We start from the raw sequence: 17,190 nt of genomic DNA on the forward strand, positions 1-17,190 counted from the left end.
CTTTATCTTCTTACGCAATGTCGTATTAGACGACGTAACAAGCCACGTGTTATTCCATCATTGTTAAAAAAAAAAATTTTCCTATCTCATATCATTTTATTAAAGTAATTTGAATTATCTACAGGTGGATCAAAAAGGACGTCCGTTCTTTTTATGGCAGAAACGTCAAATTCGTTGCGGATTGGTATCCTGAAATAGAAACCTGTGAATGTCGTTTGCGGTGAGTGGGCAGCTGTTGACGCACCAATCAAATAAAAAGAGAACGTCACTGATGGAACACAATGGAAATCAAGGAAGGTTCGTCATCTCAGAAGGAAAATACGCTTCTGTAACTGGCTAAGAATACAAAATTTCGGGCAAAGACGTAAATCAAGAGCTCGTTAATTAGCTGCTGCAACAATGGCGAAGCTAATTTCATCCACCGTAACTGTCGAGAACGTGTGTGATGTTTTTAAATATTATATTTTTAATTCGCAATCTATTTTAGAAGGTGTGACGGTGAGCCCTCGTCGAGTGAATCTCTTCAAGTGCCAAGAAGGAAATGAAATTCTAAAACATCAGGTATATACACGTCAACACATCTGTCGGAGCTGCACAGTTCTCTGTCAACACAAAATATTTGATTTATTCCTTCGTAATTATGTGCAGAATCCTCAAGTTGGTCTTCAACTCGCTACGGAAGATGGTGAACGTGTCAAGTGTCACGCCACATTTTTGCCGCCTGATTGAGTAGTGAAGAGGACATTGGAAACGCCCTCCAAAGTCTGCGCAGACAATGCCTCGACGATTGCAAAACGAGCTTTCAACGGCTGAATCTCGACGTCGCCAACAGGCACACCGTGGAGAAGGGCCATTGAATTACGGAAGGCGACAGCGTCGATGCAATTGGGTACGTATTGCACGCGTCAAATGTTTTGATTCATAATAGAACTTAATGAAGTTCAACGATAGAGGTGGACCAGAATTTCTCCACTTCCATTCTGTTCCGAGGAAACTGGACAATGTTTTTCTCACTCTCTTGTATCGTGCATCTTTTTAGGTCTGTAAAATCCTTTCTAAATATAGCCACATTGTTTTTAATTCTTTCTTTTTTCCTTGGATTTCAGCAACAGAAAGTCCCTGCAGCCACCGTAGTGGACACATACCCGACATGTTTATGAGAGGCCTCGACTACGTTAGATGTGCAGCTATCGTTTTTTTGCGAGGAGACGCCATTTTGGTAAGTGAAACGCCTTTTCATAGTCGCATGCATTTTAAACGCGCGAGATGGACAGGTGACATGGTCACGCGGGAAAGCCACGCGTGAATGAGGGCGAAGAGCTTCGATGTGATTAGGCTTGTTGAATGGCTCGTCGTGATTCGATTGCCTGTCGTCTTTGAATGGCATTTCCAACTCAAATTGGAATGAACTACTCGACATGTGTGCGTAACATCCCACTTGATCCTTTTTATCGGCTTATGGCCATTGCGTAAGCACCGCGTCATTTGATCACTGACTTATCCTCAACGTCGTAAACCATAGACATGAAGCTGATTGCTGACATTGTTTATGGCACGCTGCACCATTCCCCGTGCGGATATAAACGACATAGCTCATGTGTGACTCGATTATCAAACTCTTGCAGTTTGTTGTAAACTGATTTATTCTCCCAACACTAGAGCTTCGTGCTTCCTTATATAACGCATAACAATTCGAAAGGTTGTCAGGCTCTTAAACAAGCGTTTTGGCAGAGGAAACAAACGCACTAGCGCCAGGCATGTAGAGAAACCTCCGCCGGATGAAAGGTACGACGGATTGCCAAACTGTTCGCAAAAACTCAAGGTTGAACTTGTAGAACAAGCACGACGTGATACATAAAAAAAAAAATAAATAAATAATTGCGCGATGGATGAACTTCGTGAGTCCAACGCGGAAGAAAAAAAAACAAAACATAAAGGCCAATCAAAGCAATTTAGTTAAATGTTGAATTGCATATAAAAAGGATTATTACGCTACTCATTTCAGTGCCGCCAATCGAGAAACGGATTAAGCGCACAACAGCACGATTGTTGCTGTTTTGATTTCGGCAAGCTGTCAGATGTAACGTAATTTATGCCATCGTGCGTGTGTGAGTTTCCCGGCGAGTGTGGGTATCCATCAAACGTTCAGCGGTCGTTCAAACGCGTTAACACAAACGGTTTCAATACTGCAGGCTACAAATCATGTGCGCTTATAAATATGTACGATTTTATTCTGAATTCTTTTTTTTTTTTTTTTCTTTTAAACGCATTATGTTTAGCCGATCCGACGGTTGAGATAAATGTGATAGACGGATATTATATGCGGGTTTTTTTGTTTTTTTTTTCAAACGTAAATTGAACAGCGAAGGCAATTGGCCAAATTGAGTTCTAACAAAACGTAAAACAAGAAAGAGGAAAAACAAATTTTCAATTGTAGAAATTAAAAACAAACTTGGAAAGGTCCAGTTTTGTCGCGGCTTCTGCTAAAAATAACGCGCGTATTGACACTTTGCCAAGTGTGTAAAGAAGCGGGACTGTATTGATACGCAAACCGCTTCAAACGGGGAATCGCAATTTAAAAATTTCAGGTAAAACTTTGCGTTCGTTTTAAAAGGGGGATTCTAAAATCTTCACGTTCATTTGATTGAATCTCATACCGTTTTCGCTTGTTAATTTTTACTGGAAACATTCTTTTGAACTTTATTCATCGTCTTATTCAAGATGAGGGGGAAAAAATAAGTTGATTTCAAAGAGACGGGGCTCGTTCGTAAAGGAAGTGATCATTTAAAAATGAGCGGGTCGACAAACTTTTCTTTCTTTTTTTTCAATTCAACATAAGATGTGCGTTTTCTCTTTTGAATTTTCTTAACTTGGCGGCGTCTACACGTAAAAACGTATACCACAGGATTGCAGGCCTCCCGTAAATCTGTTGCTGACTAATAATGCAAGAAGAATAACGAAGCTTCAACAAGAAGACATTCCTTTAGAATATCAGGGTTCTGGAACAGGATCAAAAACGAAAATTGATTCACTTTTCTCCCATTCTACATCTACACCTACAGTTTTGACGAACCACTACGGGTCTAATCACGAAAAAATTTAAAACGAAATGAATTCACTTGATTAACGCGCAATGGAGACTCACAACTGCCACATCGTATTGATTTTTCCCCCTTGGTTTTCCAATCGCTCCTTTTATTTATTTGTTTTAAGCGTCACCTTTTCATTTTGTTGGAATCGTGCACGCTACTCAAAAGGCTATTTCACGGTCTCTTGTATAGAACGATGCACATGACGTGTGATGGCTTCTTTTCGTGCTGGAACGTAAGCAAGATTTATGAGCTCTTCTGGATAACTACGCGATTTGATCTCCAAAAAAAAACCAAAAATCCTCGACGTAGTTGCGGGAGGGTCGTGCAAAGGTCAATAGGTACACGAAAATCAAATAGTGCTATCAATTATCTTCGCGATTAACGTGCCTATAAAGAAAAGGACACGCTTGTCTAGGCATGAACGTTTTTTTTTTTGTTTTAACACACAACAACTTGTTGCCTTTTTCTTTCTGCCATCTCAGAAATAAAAAAAAAAAAAAGGCAAAAATATTTGTCGGATGCCTCGTTTTCTTTAGAATCTTCACGGACGGATTCGGCGGAATAATTTTGTTATGTAAAAGAAGGGAGGACCGAGTATAGACGATATGGAAATGGCGGCTCGTAGTTGAAAGTCGATCAGACGGTTGGCGTGTGCGGCGGACCGAAAGGGGGGGGGGGGGGAGAAGGGGCCCACCAACCGATCTTTGTTGCAACGTCGCGGGCTCGTGTTAGCATTGAAGCAAACGTCTTGGCAGAGAACAAAAAATAAAAGAAAACGAACTAAAAATGACACGTTTTTGTTTTAACAATCCGTCAGATCAATAACGTCCACGTGAAAGCAGAACAAGGTGACGTCTTCACTCCCGAGCCATAAACAAAAAAGGGGAAACCTTAGCCGATAGAAGAGGAAACAAAAGAAGCACGGAATGATGAAATCAAACTAGGGAAAAAAAAAAATAGAATAAACTTCCTTAGAAATGAAGCTCACGTTACATGACGAACGGCCGACATCGTCGAAAGTCAGTCCCCTTTTCGTCCATCGTTCCACACGTCACACGAATGCGATTCAATTGATTACACCCTCTCAAACGGAATAGCATTTTGTGCGCAAAAATAACACCACATCGTGGCTTTCTACCCTCCCCGACAGACTACGTCACTCAGTTTATGGTGGAGGTAGCAATGAATCCCGCAACGTTCCCGCATTCCAGAAAACTCCCGAGAGCTTGGGCTCTTTCTTTTGTTGGCCAAAACACAATGTGAACTTCCGCCCATCATGTAGACCATATCTTCTTGTAAAGGATACTGTTTGCTAGATATCTATCTTTACGATATCGATGTGATAGATGGCTTCCTATATTACCGCCCGCCAGTCTTTCCACTAGTAAATCCGTTCATGTCTCACAAATCTCATTTTGTCGTTACGAAGGCGACGGGCGCAAACCCCTTCTGTACTTTTTTTTTTTTTTTTTTGTTTTTCTCTCCAAGCCGAATAACAAAATCAAAAGAATAAATCCGGATGTCGGTTATCCGTTGTTACTTTGCTACTGCCGATCCCTTCATCTTCTTTTTGTATTATCCCCTTTGCCTTGTTCTTTGGAGACTATAGTTTTCCCTTTTTTTTTTTGTACTCGGCTCGTCAACGTTTCTTGTTTGTCACGTATCACGTTCCGTTTGTTCTCGACACGAGCCGAGTGGGGGAAGCTTGAAAATGTTGCATCCAAAAACGAAATCCGCTTTGAGTTAGAGATTTTTTTTTTTTTTTTTTTTTTTGTCTGGTCATCGTTCCAACTGCCTGTCTATCGTTGTTAAAAAGCCGATCGATAACCTATGTTTATTTCAATTGAATTCGAACAGCTTTTCTTTTTTTGTGAATAAGTTGAAACCATCAGAAATGACTGGAACGATTGAACGTGAAATGGCGAAACGCAGTTTTTTCTTCTCGTCCTTTTCGTAGAAATAGGAAAACAGGTTGATGGAAAAGCGCTAGCCGATCTGTCAACAGCGTGCGGAGGTATAATTGAATCCATCAAAGCAATTTGATTAGATCCCGCCAAGCGTTCAGAATCGGGAGGGGGGGGGCCGAGAAAATGAGAAATGACCACTGTTCCGAAGATATATACTCCATCAACTTCCATCGTCCACACCTCTCCAAAAAGCTCGCCGCTTCATCCAGTATATTAGATCTTAAGGAATTAGCGGAAGGTAGAAAATGTCCACTCTTGGAAGTGCAGCAATCGTTCGATTTAAAAAAAAAATTCCACTTTTATTTTTCGAAGGGACGATCGCAATCAACGTCCAATTTGACAAGCATAAAAAAATTCTTATATTTCCCTACCCTGGCAAATTGCAATTGCAGTTGTTTCCAACGGTACAAATAACACGGGAAATCGTTAACATGTATCAGTAAATAATGTTGTCACGTTCTTAGTACAAAAAAAAAAAAAATAATAATAAATGAACGCACAAGAAAAATTAAGATTCGATCCTTCCCCAAAAATAAAAGTGGGTAAGAAAAAAAAAAAAAAAAAAAAAAAAAAGGCGATGACAGGCCCTCGAGAGTGGGCGAGAAGTTGGCGTCCGTTGCCGGTCTTTGCTGCGGTGGAGATGACAGGTCCTCTTTCTCTGCTCTCTCTCTCTCTCTCTCTGCCCCCATCCCACCCATTTCCTTCCTTTTTGCAGCCAGCAGCCAAAGACCGACGAGGCGGGCCGTCATCCATTTCCGTCTGTTGGGAAGAGAGAGATTCACGGGCGTGACCCAGTATGCAACTCGCTCGCTTGCTGGCCGATCTCGAGAAAGAAAGAAAGAAAAAAAAAACAACAACAAGAGACAATCAAAGGGCACAGTTGTCCCTCGAACAAGACATTTCCCCGCCAACATCCATCAACTTTGTGACTCGTGACGAATCGAGATCGATCGCCAAACTAGACAGATGAGGCGTTCCTTGTTTTATTCTCGTCCGCAAATGCTTCGCCTACAGGCTATTTGCGGGTTTTTAATCGAATCAAGAAAGAGTCTCCGCACAATGTTATGTCATAGGCTCTTCTCGTAACGAAGTATCGTTCTATCGCAATTAACTGGCCTTTAACAGTAGCTTGTGCGTGTTTGCGAGAGCAGAAATCTTGATCTTTTGAAATTGCCCGCCATTCTTTTTACATTATTATTATTATTATTATTTTTTTTTGAGCTGAAGAAATCATTTCACTGAAAATGCATTTGACTGTTTTTCGTGCATCTTTCACTGTTGAAGAGGCAGATCTTTTACACCAATCGATTGGATAGTTAACTAGAAGCTCACTTTCTTTCATCGCCATTGTCATCTGGATGATTATTCATTCACAGAAGTGCAGCGGGGCACTCCCCGAGGACGAAGCGGATCGTTTCGCAAAACCCAAAACAAAAACGTACGCCATCAGAAATAGCTGAGAAATGCCCGTCGGTGTTGGTCGACATATGCATTGAAGAGATGATTTTCAACGTCATCAAACGCGCCGTTCCCCTTTTCGGAACAGCTGGCAATCATTGCCGAGTAGACACTTTTAGCGATCGAACGCTGGGGAAGGCGAAGTAGCCCGCAGTGAAAGCTTGAACAAAGCATTTCCTTATATTAGTTTTTCAGTTGATATTGATTCGCGTCATGCCCGTCCGTTGCTTTTTCCCTACTGTCAACGAATTATATTATAGCCCAACTATTCTCCGCGGCTTTTGTACACACAAATCCGCTTTGCCTGCATATTGCCATTCGGATAACATCTGCCCGACTTACCCGCTTATTGCAAGAAATTCAGTTAACTTTGATACGCCATCGGAATCAACGATGTTTTCCTTATTTCACATCCTTCGAGAACAAATTGGCCAACCAATCATTTTTAATTATTATTTTTTTTTTTTTCCAAAATGAAATCAGTATAACAATGATCAACATGTTGTCAGACTTTTTAAGCCAAAGAGCGTCTTAACTTGCCTGTTGGCCTTTACGATGCACTGCGAATCTGAAGCTGCCGTAATCAACGTATAGAGCGTCATTTAGTTAATGGATTTCTAGCCTCTGCGCGCTTGTAGACGGAATTCTACAAAGTTCCATAACCTTCTTGTTTCTTATTTCCTGTAATCAAGCGTCCTCGTAATAGCGTCCGTGCGTCATCGTACCCGACAACTGCGTTGCTATAAAAAGGTTGCCATGAATTCCGACAATCATTTTCTTACTAAACGCGTTGCTGAATGAAATGCGTGGGTGTTACGCTAAGGGCGGGGGGTTGCACACTTGTTATGTTTGGCGAAATGCGACACCGCCATTCCTCAAAATCACCTTATTTACTAATTAATGGCGTGGGACGAGCGTTAAATGGCAATACCAAAGCCACAATTTGCTATCAAACACAAGCTTTGAAAATATTCTTTGATTTAAAGGTTCTTTTCTCTGTGCCTATACTTGATGGTACATAAAGAGATCATTGGAATGTAGTTGGGCGACGTACCAAAGCGTTCCAATCATCTATTTTATAAAGCCCTTCTTTTTTTTTTTTGTAACTCCTTTTGTTTTTCTTCGCTTTTTTTTTTATGTTTGGACAGCAAATAAAGGGCTCTATGAAATTTGTAGAGTCTGTGACGTCAAACGCAATCATTCGCTGCCACAACTTTTGCTATTTGCCAGGCAAAGTCTCGTGCGCTTTCTTTATTTAGCCCATCGTTCGTTAGAGCTCTCCCACAGCTATAGAATCAATCGGTGAATCGATAGTCTTTTTTTTTCTCGCAAAACTTCTCCGTAACGCGGAAAACAGACCTTTTTGTCAACCAGCTTAACCATGTGATTCGATTTGCATTCACTCATTTTCGTTTGTGCATTTTCATTCAGTTAAACCTTCTATCAATATAGTATACCGAGGATGAACGTAGAAATAACCGATAGGGCTCTCAAGTGGCTCATTCTTATCAGGGGATGGTCAATCAAATAGGACAGTAGAGGGTTGCCTAGCAAACGGCTAATCGGTCCGTTTCCATGCAGAAAACAGCCAATTCATTGCCCACTTTTATTTTACTCTCGCCTTTCTTTCTTTTTTTTTTTACACAAACAGACAAGTTGAATTGTTAATGCTACACGTTTTCCCATACTCATATGATGGGCTGACGGACGGAACATCTTGCCCGCGCATCACGATAGCTTGCTATTTCTCAATTAACGTCTACACATACGTGCCAACAATAACGATGCTCAAGCGCCGACAGCCGTCATCTACTTTTGCCATTTATTTGAGCTGGTGGGTTTCATTCCCGTCCCGTTTGATGAAGTATCAAAAAATAGGGCCGTTGTATTTTGTATAGATAAGACCTTTTCTCATTTCGTTGGCCGACGTTTGCGGATATGGCGCGTTCTATTATCTGTGATATCGTTGGAATACAAGTTGCACAAAGGGGGGTGGGGGGTGGTGGATAGTATAGGGATGGGCGGATGATGAAGTGCACATGCTTAGTACGTCCCTTGTTGTTTTCATTTCTGTTTTTCCGGGGCTACAAGACACGCGAATCCGTAAGGGATAATCGAATTTTCATCCGTCTTAGTTTTGTTTTTCTATTGCTTTTGATTTGTCTCCGGAGTAGTTGGATACGAAAGAGATGTAACATCGAAAAAAAACAAAAAAAAACAAAAAAAAACAAAACAAAGTAATGGAAGGGAAGGGAAAAAATCAATCGATGGAAAACGGAACTTGGACGGGCGTTTTAAAAAAAAATTTAGCCGTGAGATGAGAGGCAAACGTCCAGGGTTAAAAATAGGTTTCTTTGTTGACAACCTTTAAAATCTCTTTAAATCTTTCATTTGAAAAGGAATTTACCTCTTGTGTCCGTGATGCCCCCACTTGTCGCGAAAATCAGGTTACACTTTTCCGCGTAAAGTATTTTTAGAAATAGCAAATCGAAGGCTCTGGATGGTAAACTGCGAATAAAACCAGGGTAGTCGATTTCAGTCGATTGGCCAGTCAAACTTTGTAGTCTGTCCTCCTAATATGGTATTAACTCTAAAACGTTAGCAGCAAAACAAAATCACAGTTTATTCACTTTGGAGAAACAGCATTTTGCATATTTCCTGCATAATTTTTTACGCGATGTGAACAACTTGTTCATTCACACAATCATCTCTATTTTAAAGTCAGGCAAATTTTCTATATTCGCTCGAACTAATAAAACTAGGAAAAGGGTCCATAGTGCGACACATCAGATCGACAACTGATTGCCAGTCATATCGTTGTTCCGCAATGGCCCTCCTCGATGTTCTTGCGTTCCTTATGCCTGCCCACTAGGTCTCCTCTTGGCCGTATTACGTCACGCTGACCGTTGGATTAGTCCACGTTGCACATCATGTCGTCACCTGCGCGCGTCATTTCTTTATGTAGCATTTTCGAATTGGACGTTTTCATTAACGTATCCGCATCGTTCACACAAGTAAATTCCAAACGCACCTTCGTTAGTGAAACCAGCTGTTCATTTGGCCGAAAAAAAGAGGGGGGGGGCTGGAATAGCAATTTGTCTGGCTTTTAGATTGTGGTTGTCACAATGTCGATGTCACTCGCTGGTAGATCCAATTAAGCAACGCCTTATTAACACCCCGAACTAGGATGCAGGATCAGAGACGTAACAAATTGCCTATCTTATTTGTGTTGTTGGCTTTGCATCGCGTTGTTTTGGTGTACGGAAGATGTGCGTGAATGCGGAGGGACAAGAGATAGAAATTGTCAACTCTTCTGCTTGAATTGTAGCGGTGTGGGTTTAAAAAAAAAAAAAAAAAAGCAGTGGGCAAAATAGCAGCCAATGAGCCCGGCCATGCATTCGAAACGTACTCACAACATCTTTTGGTGTTCAACGAGCGTTCCTTTTCCTACCCTCGTTTAAGGCCTCGTTTTTCCCTTTAAACGAACCCTCCATGACCTCATTCAAAAGCTGCTAGATATGAATGTTTTGGACAACAACAGTATACATGGGAAAGATATAGAAAACCCAAAGGTAGGATGAAACGCATTTTTCGTTATGCCTTTTAAAAAATTCAACTCACGTTTGACGTCTGTGCATCACTCAGAAACTACACGCTGCCCCACCCACTTACTTTTCCCATTGAATTTCTTGTCGTTAAGTACATCCAAGGTTTTTTTTTTTTTTTTGAAGACATCCTTCAAAACGGAGGATCAGACCTCAAAGACCTGTGGTTTCAAGCTATTCTATAATAGATTATTTGCTGCACGAAATTCTGGCCGCAATTTATGGATTTCTTTCGTTTTTGAAATTTGAATGACGTGATTCCAAAGACCTGAGCCTTTGTGCATCACTGAGCCGATTACAGGATCGAGACACACAGAGGTAGACCCTGATTGATGGGGTTATTGGGTCGTAGCAGATCGAATGACGTCCAATCATTTCTAATAGGGAATTAGCCGAGCTCTCCATACGTGACTAACTGTGTCCGCTCTCTACACCCGTTCCGTCATGCCCTGCCTTTCCATTTCGCTGATCTGAGAGGCAGTAGGGAAAGAAAAAAAAAAAAAATCCGTTTTCAGAAATAATTGAGCGATTTTCTTAGACGCGCAGATTTTTTGCTGGTACAATGTCACAAATCATTTCACCCGTACGCGTAGGACAATAAATCTCGAAAAATCGCGTCGATGAATTGAACAAAAAAAAAGACTATAGAATCTGTTCGTTATTAATGGAGAGATGAGTTATTGGCTGACACGAGGGCCAATGAGTCTTGTTTAATTTTGTTGGGTCGATTCCAATCTTTACTCGTGCATAATAGACTGGCGATGAGAGTTATGCCAATGTTGCCCACTATGCGAACGACTGACGATTGGAATCCTGTCAATGCTATTATTAGCCTTGTTCAGCTCAAATTGACTTGTATATAAAAACAAAAATTGACGACGTGATGGCCGTCATTCAATATAGAAAAGGCATTAATAGTGCGTCTGCAGTTGAGCGTCAACCGATGCCAACTGGTTATCGAATGCCATCCGGTTGGCGAGGAAAGTCAAAGAAGGTCACAGTGATGCCATTTGTTTCGCTTTAATGTAATAAAAAGAAGAAAATAAAACAGTGAGCAACGACGTGCCCCCCCCCTCCCCCTATCGTGCCATATTATACGGACACACACTCATACGTGCATAACAAGTACACGTTGATACACGAGATTATTGTAACATTGCAAAGAAGAATAGTTGCAAATGCTGGAACTGTGGCAACCGGCCAGCTATGCGTCCCGTCATTGTGCACACGTGCTGGAGTTGCTGCCAGTAGAAACTTGGGCGCACAGACTCTACGACATGGGAGCTGATTTAGTCTATAGAAGAGAAGCTTGTGTGACAAAAAAAAAAAAAAAAAGAAATTTCGTGAAGACGTGTATTAAAGAGAGTTTGCAGAACTGCTTACATTCATGTTGAACTCGAGCCTCTTGGATACAGTAGAGATGCAGGCCTCTCCCTTGTATATCCGTCTAATGAATCCTTTCAACTGGGTGAGGTGTGAGCCATAGTCAGCACCAACCGAAATGATTGCATTCATCGACTAGCAATTCGTCTCTGATCCAGCTAAAGCCTCTTTTCAAATTCGAGCAGCTCTTTTGTGTACCTCACCAGGGATATACGGCAAACCAAATGAAACTAGATCGTCTACGATTTTCATAGTTTTTTCTTTGGTGGGACGAAGGGAGCGAGGATGTAGATGCCTAGTTACGTGCAAAATTTCTCGAGTTGTATACGCCCCAAGGGATACTCGTTGCCTGTTGAGGATAATCGATCCTTCTTCCTAGCGTTAGTCTCAAACTGTTTCACTGTGTCGCTAAGAGTTGATGGCCGCCAAGTGCCCCGAGTAATGTGATAGCGAAATTTTTTTTTTTTGACATCAGAATCGGAGTAAACGAATATCTTATTGTTTTCCTCCGTTTCCTAAGAGTTAAACAATTGTTTTCTAATTAGGACTTCCCTTTTTTTTTATAGTGAACAATCCCATCTCTCTTTTTGTTGGGGAAAACACATCTGGGGGAGTCTGAAATCATCTAGCTTTTGTCCGCGAAACAACTGTTGCTGTGCCCTCAATTTCTTTCTCTTTTTTTTTTTTTAAAGCAGAGACTAATCAAATGTGATCTCGAAAGCTTTGTGTCTGAATCAAAGTGTTGCTCTTCAGGAAGCAAGTTGCCATTCCTATTGTTGTGTTCGTCAGCGTCGTACAATATCTTTTGTTGTAAGCATTTCGAGCTAAGATTTTGCGTTCCCTCCCTTTTTTTTTTTTTCTCCCAGTCGTTGCGAACAGTTCGATACGCTCCCTCGGAACAGTTTAATGAATCTCAGTAACGAACCAACTGTTCAACATTGCTACATACTATTGATGTTCGATGCAAGAACCTGGGGTTTTTCATCAAAACTTTGCCAATGTCGACATAACCCTTCGGTCAGAAGAACGAACAATAGGACGTTGAACTTGTTCATTTTGCCATTCGTCTGTTGTTGACATTTCGTCCTAATAATAACTTCACATCCATTGGGATTATTGGGTACGTTGCCTCGGACGTCCAATACCTCTATTTTATCCGTATAGATCTATCTTTGATAAGGCACTAGCTAACTTGGTTCTCTTTCCCGCCCCGACAAAGAACTGTCTCCGAGTCTAGACGATCCCTCAAGTTCTTGATGCGACTCGATGTCACTGTTGCGCGACACACGCTGAAGTAATCCTTGAAAACAAAACAAATAGGGCTTTATAAATGTTTGTTGTTTCATGTTGAGTCTTTTGTTTTGGAACGTTAAGAAAAAAGGAAGCCAAGAAGAGGTTGGCCCTCCTTAAATTCCTGTTTGTCTGGCGAAAAGTGAAACAATGCATGTCCAAAACAGAGCAATGTGCACACACACGACGATAATAAATTCGACAACACGTACCTAATGAACCGCTGTTCAAGATAACTGGGGTTACGAGAAAAGGAAAAGCGCAACAGAGCCCCAAGTCTTTTGCAATGTTCAGCAGACAGTGGAGCGACATCCAAATTCGTTGGGTTTGCGGTAAGGGGGAAAAACGAGAAACCAATCAGTTGGAAATTGAATGTCAGTGGTACAACTACATCGGTGATGGGCAACGAAGACGAGGGGGAGGTTATTAAGTCTCTCGGCAGGACCCTTGCAGGAAAATGTCTGATTACGTGATGCGGCTGTAGAAATTTGCGAGATTGTTGTCTTTCTTCTCTCCTCCTCTGCACGAAACTGTTCAAAACGTACACAATTTATGCACCGTCACATCGAGACGCGTTCATGCGTACACGAAACTATCAAACTTCCAGTGACAGCCGAAGTGTCCGTCAATCGCGCGAACAAAGACTGCGTCAGTGAAGGCCCGTAACAAGTCACGCGAAGTTGTGTATCTACAAAAATTGCGTGTTTTTGTTCTTGCTTTTTGTTTATAGCGGGGCGTGTGGTTTTGTTTTTTCCAAATGTTATCCAATAGGAAATTAAAGAAAGGGGGGACCGCTAAGAAATAAGCAAACAAATCCAGTCAGAATAGAAAGCAGAAAAAAAAAAAAACTGAAACAGTAAAAAAAATAAATAAATGCGGTTCACTGGAATCCGTTTTTTTTTGTCGCGCGGTCTGAAAATAAACTCGCGGGCCTGACAACTTGCCAAACAAATATATACACAAGAGGCGTAACTATTGCGCAAAAGCCATACGATGAGTTTCATCAACAATCATCCCAGACATTTTTATTCACATACAAAAAAAGCGAGGGCTATACATTGCTAGGTTATTCAACTATGGGAGTGGAAGGAAGTAACAAAAATAACTTGTCCTATAAACTTTTCGTGTTTTTTTTTCCTGCAAAAAAAAAAAAAAATGCAACGAGTTACAAAATTCAGCTGCAGCAAGGATTGGGCAAGCAAATCGATGCTATGGAAAGCAGGAACGTACGCCGACCTCACTTTACGCAGACGCAGATAGTTTATCCACTTGTTGTCCTAATGATCTGATCTCCCCTTTTTAAAAATGTGAAAATAATCTCGATATTCGATACAGCACACAAAGGGCGTGGTTTTCTGTTCGTGAAAGCGTTAGCGTGAAAGCAATTCACGATTTTTGCGGTTCGCAGAAGTTGGATATTCTAATGATCGTATTGCCATTTTCTGAGAATCAGCAATGTCGTTGCGTCAATTGTCACAAAGTCGACACGTGCGAACATATCGTAGCCAAAAAGATTGGCGTTCGAAAAATGCAAACGTTTCTTGTGCAGTTTGCAACATCAATCAGCTGGGGTGACGGTGGGGCCATGTTCTAACCCAGTCCATGCAAAAAGATCGGTCGTTCGCTTGGGTGCCCTTAGAAAACCTTAGCCACCGATGTTGCAATGGGTCAAAAACGTAGACACGCAAAAAGCTTATAGAATGCGTGAATTCCTCATGCGCGTTATCGACATTTCTTTGCGTCCCTTTTGCACGATTAAATTCAATCGCCGTCCTTTTCCTCCACATTGCTGTTCTCACTGTTGTTCCAACTCGACATCTTCGATTGTATTTGCTGTGCATACATTAGGAGGGCACTCCCGATGTCAGTGATAAAACTAAAGTTACGCGCTAACGGCCTCGACTTAAGTGTACCCAGCACGATGTACTGCCGCATTGCACGCGTCTGTGTGTTTTGCGATAAACGTCGTGATTGAACTCGATACCCTCTCTGTTTATATTTACGTGCTGTCCCATGCCCAGACCAAAAAGCTGGCGATGATTCTCGGAACAGGTTAGAGAACGTCTCAGCTCGGGAGACACGTAAGGAAATTATGCAAGTTCCAGCGTTTCGAACGGCTTCGCGTAAGTGATGTAAGATTGAAAGGAAAGTTCCAAATGACCCTAGGTAGGCTGTATGTTTAGGTTTCAAACAGGTAAGGGCCAAGGGAGAAAGAAGGAGAGTGTGTAATCAGCTTGTAATTTGCATGTTGTATGGAGATCTAAATGCCAGTAAATAACACGTGCACTTACCAGCTGTCATGCGTGCAGAAAGCAGAGAGAAAAGAAAAAAATACGTCAAAGGGCCGGCCATGTCAGAGATCCGGTAGCATCAACAAACCGGGCAAGCCCAGCACAATAAAATGACGTCGCTTGTATAGATATACAGAAGCAATGTTCTTTAATTAGAACTGGCCGGCTTGAAAGGAGGTTGTTCGCTAGATAGTTCCTTTTATATACAGCGAGTTTTCATTAACAGCCAAGTCTTATCTTTACGAGCCTTGGATAGCAAATGTATTTCTTTTGCCCGTCTTTTGCCTTTGTATTGTTTGTTTCTTTCGTTTCCTTTCATGGCCGTTAGATTAATGAATACGGTGGATTATCTCCCTTCGTAGACTGCTCCCACAGCCTCTCAATGTGGCTATACCAATTTCTTTTAGCGTCTCTCGGCTAATGATCTTACAAAAGAAACTCGATAGAGATTTTTTTTTTCCGACGAAAGCAATGGAAGAATGGGCATCATTACAACAAGTGACGTCAAAATGAGAAGAAAAAGACCAAATGACGCCAGTTACGACGACTATAAGTTGAAAGACTCTTAGATATTCTTTCCCCCTCCCCCCCCCCCAAAAAAAAGAATTAATTTCAATCTCAATGTTGAAATCAGTCCAAGTTTCTTGTGAAGACAATTAGCCAATGTTTCGGGAGGTGACAATAGCGAAACACGATAGTCTTTACACTAGCGTTTCTGTAAACTGTTCGACATGACCCGTGATGACATTCGAGTCCTGGTTTAATGTTATTTATTGTTCAATTTTTAAACGTAGGCCAACGATTATGCAGAGTGAGTTGCACTCTTGAATCAAGTTCCTTTGATTTTGGGGAAACAGTTTTGTTTAACATGGTTCTGGGAATTTCCTTTTTCTTGATTAATTTTCTAATGGTGGAAGGACGTGCGTTACGTAACTGTTTGGCTGAAGGTTTTGCAGAGCGCCGATAAATCTTTGTCCAACCATTGGGTCTGTATAGATGTAGGGGACGCCGTGATGAGACTTGATGAAGAGGGAACGATACGAATTAGCCTGACGTACGAAAACAGAATTCAGTTTTCATCTCGCCTTAACCAACAGTAAATTAATTTTCGTATTATTATTTTAATATGATTTTTCAACTTTATTCCTACCGTAGCAATGTCCCACTGGGCCTCATCGGACTCTTACCTTCTGCATCTTCACAAAGTGATAACAAATCATTTTCGTATTGATTAACGTATGCAATTCCCTTTTCCGCAAGCTAAATTGATTGGTTTGTAGACTTTCTTATTCATACCTAATTCGCTACGTTCTGATTATTTTTTTTTTCACAATTTTTCGGGTGATCGTTTCCTTGTTGTACTACCCATCTAAAATCGCCAGAAGACCGATAAGAACCACATCATACTAAAATAAGAGATCATCATATTTACAGCTGGATCCGAATATAAAAGAAAGCTATAAAAAAAAGAAGGGACACGGAAGTTGGAAATCAAATGAGAGAAACACGACACGCACGCGAGGAAAAGTGCCGGAATGAAGAGGTAGCACGCATGAACGAACACACGACTGATTTACAATCGGCCGCATAATATGCTTGCCGACACGGGGAGCGTTTTTTTTTTTTACAGTGCCCATCGTGACTATAGACGCGTGAACTGGACTCGGAAATAAGGACTGATGAACCAACGAGATTACAACGTACAATACAAATGACGGACTCCATCATGTACAGCACGAAATAGTTCATTTTCAGGAAGCAGAATAGCCTTTTGTTACACGACGTTCAGTGTCTCTTTCACTCCATACATTGACTGTGTCTTTCGGTCTGTAAGATACAGCGTACATGAATATGTAAGTCGAACGATACTACTTCAGCGTTATCCGGCCGTTATCAATAACATCTTGATTATTGCTTTCCTGTGCCATATTTTAGGTTCAAAACAAAGCGCAAAATCGATAAGAGCGTTCCTATGACAAATTCATGATGAGGTTCATCGAGGACGAAGGGTAAAATATTAACGGGCACATGATATCATGCGGCCGGTAGTTCAGTCGCGCAACGTCAGCTAACGATGTTGTGCTACGGATACAAAGCTGCACAT

The 17,190-nt window shown here is 41.3% G+C and overlaps 1 long non-coding RNA gene across 1 annotated transcript; it reads left to right on the forward strand.

Annotated features, from left to right (window-relative positions):
• The first annotated feature begins 16,478 nt into the window (after nucleotides 1-16,478).
• On the forward strand, nucleotides 16,479-17,140 carry LOC130689010 (uncharacterized). The gene is made up of 3 exons (XR_009000605.2): nucleotides 16,479-16,629; nucleotides 16,717-16,939; nucleotides 17,022-17,140. It is a non-coding gene; the product is annotated as an uncharacterized LOC130689010 (long non-coding RNA).
• Nucleotides 17,141-17,190: the final 50 nt, after the last annotated feature.

This window comes from Daphnia carinata, chromosome 9 (genome assembly GCF_022539665.2).
Source record: "Daphnia carinata strain CSIRO-1 chromosome 9, CSIRO_AGI_Dcar_HiC_V3, whole genome shotgun sequence".
Taxonomy (NCBI): Eukaryota; Metazoa; Arthropoda; class Branchiopoda; order Diplostraca; family Daphniidae; genus Daphnia; species Daphnia carinata.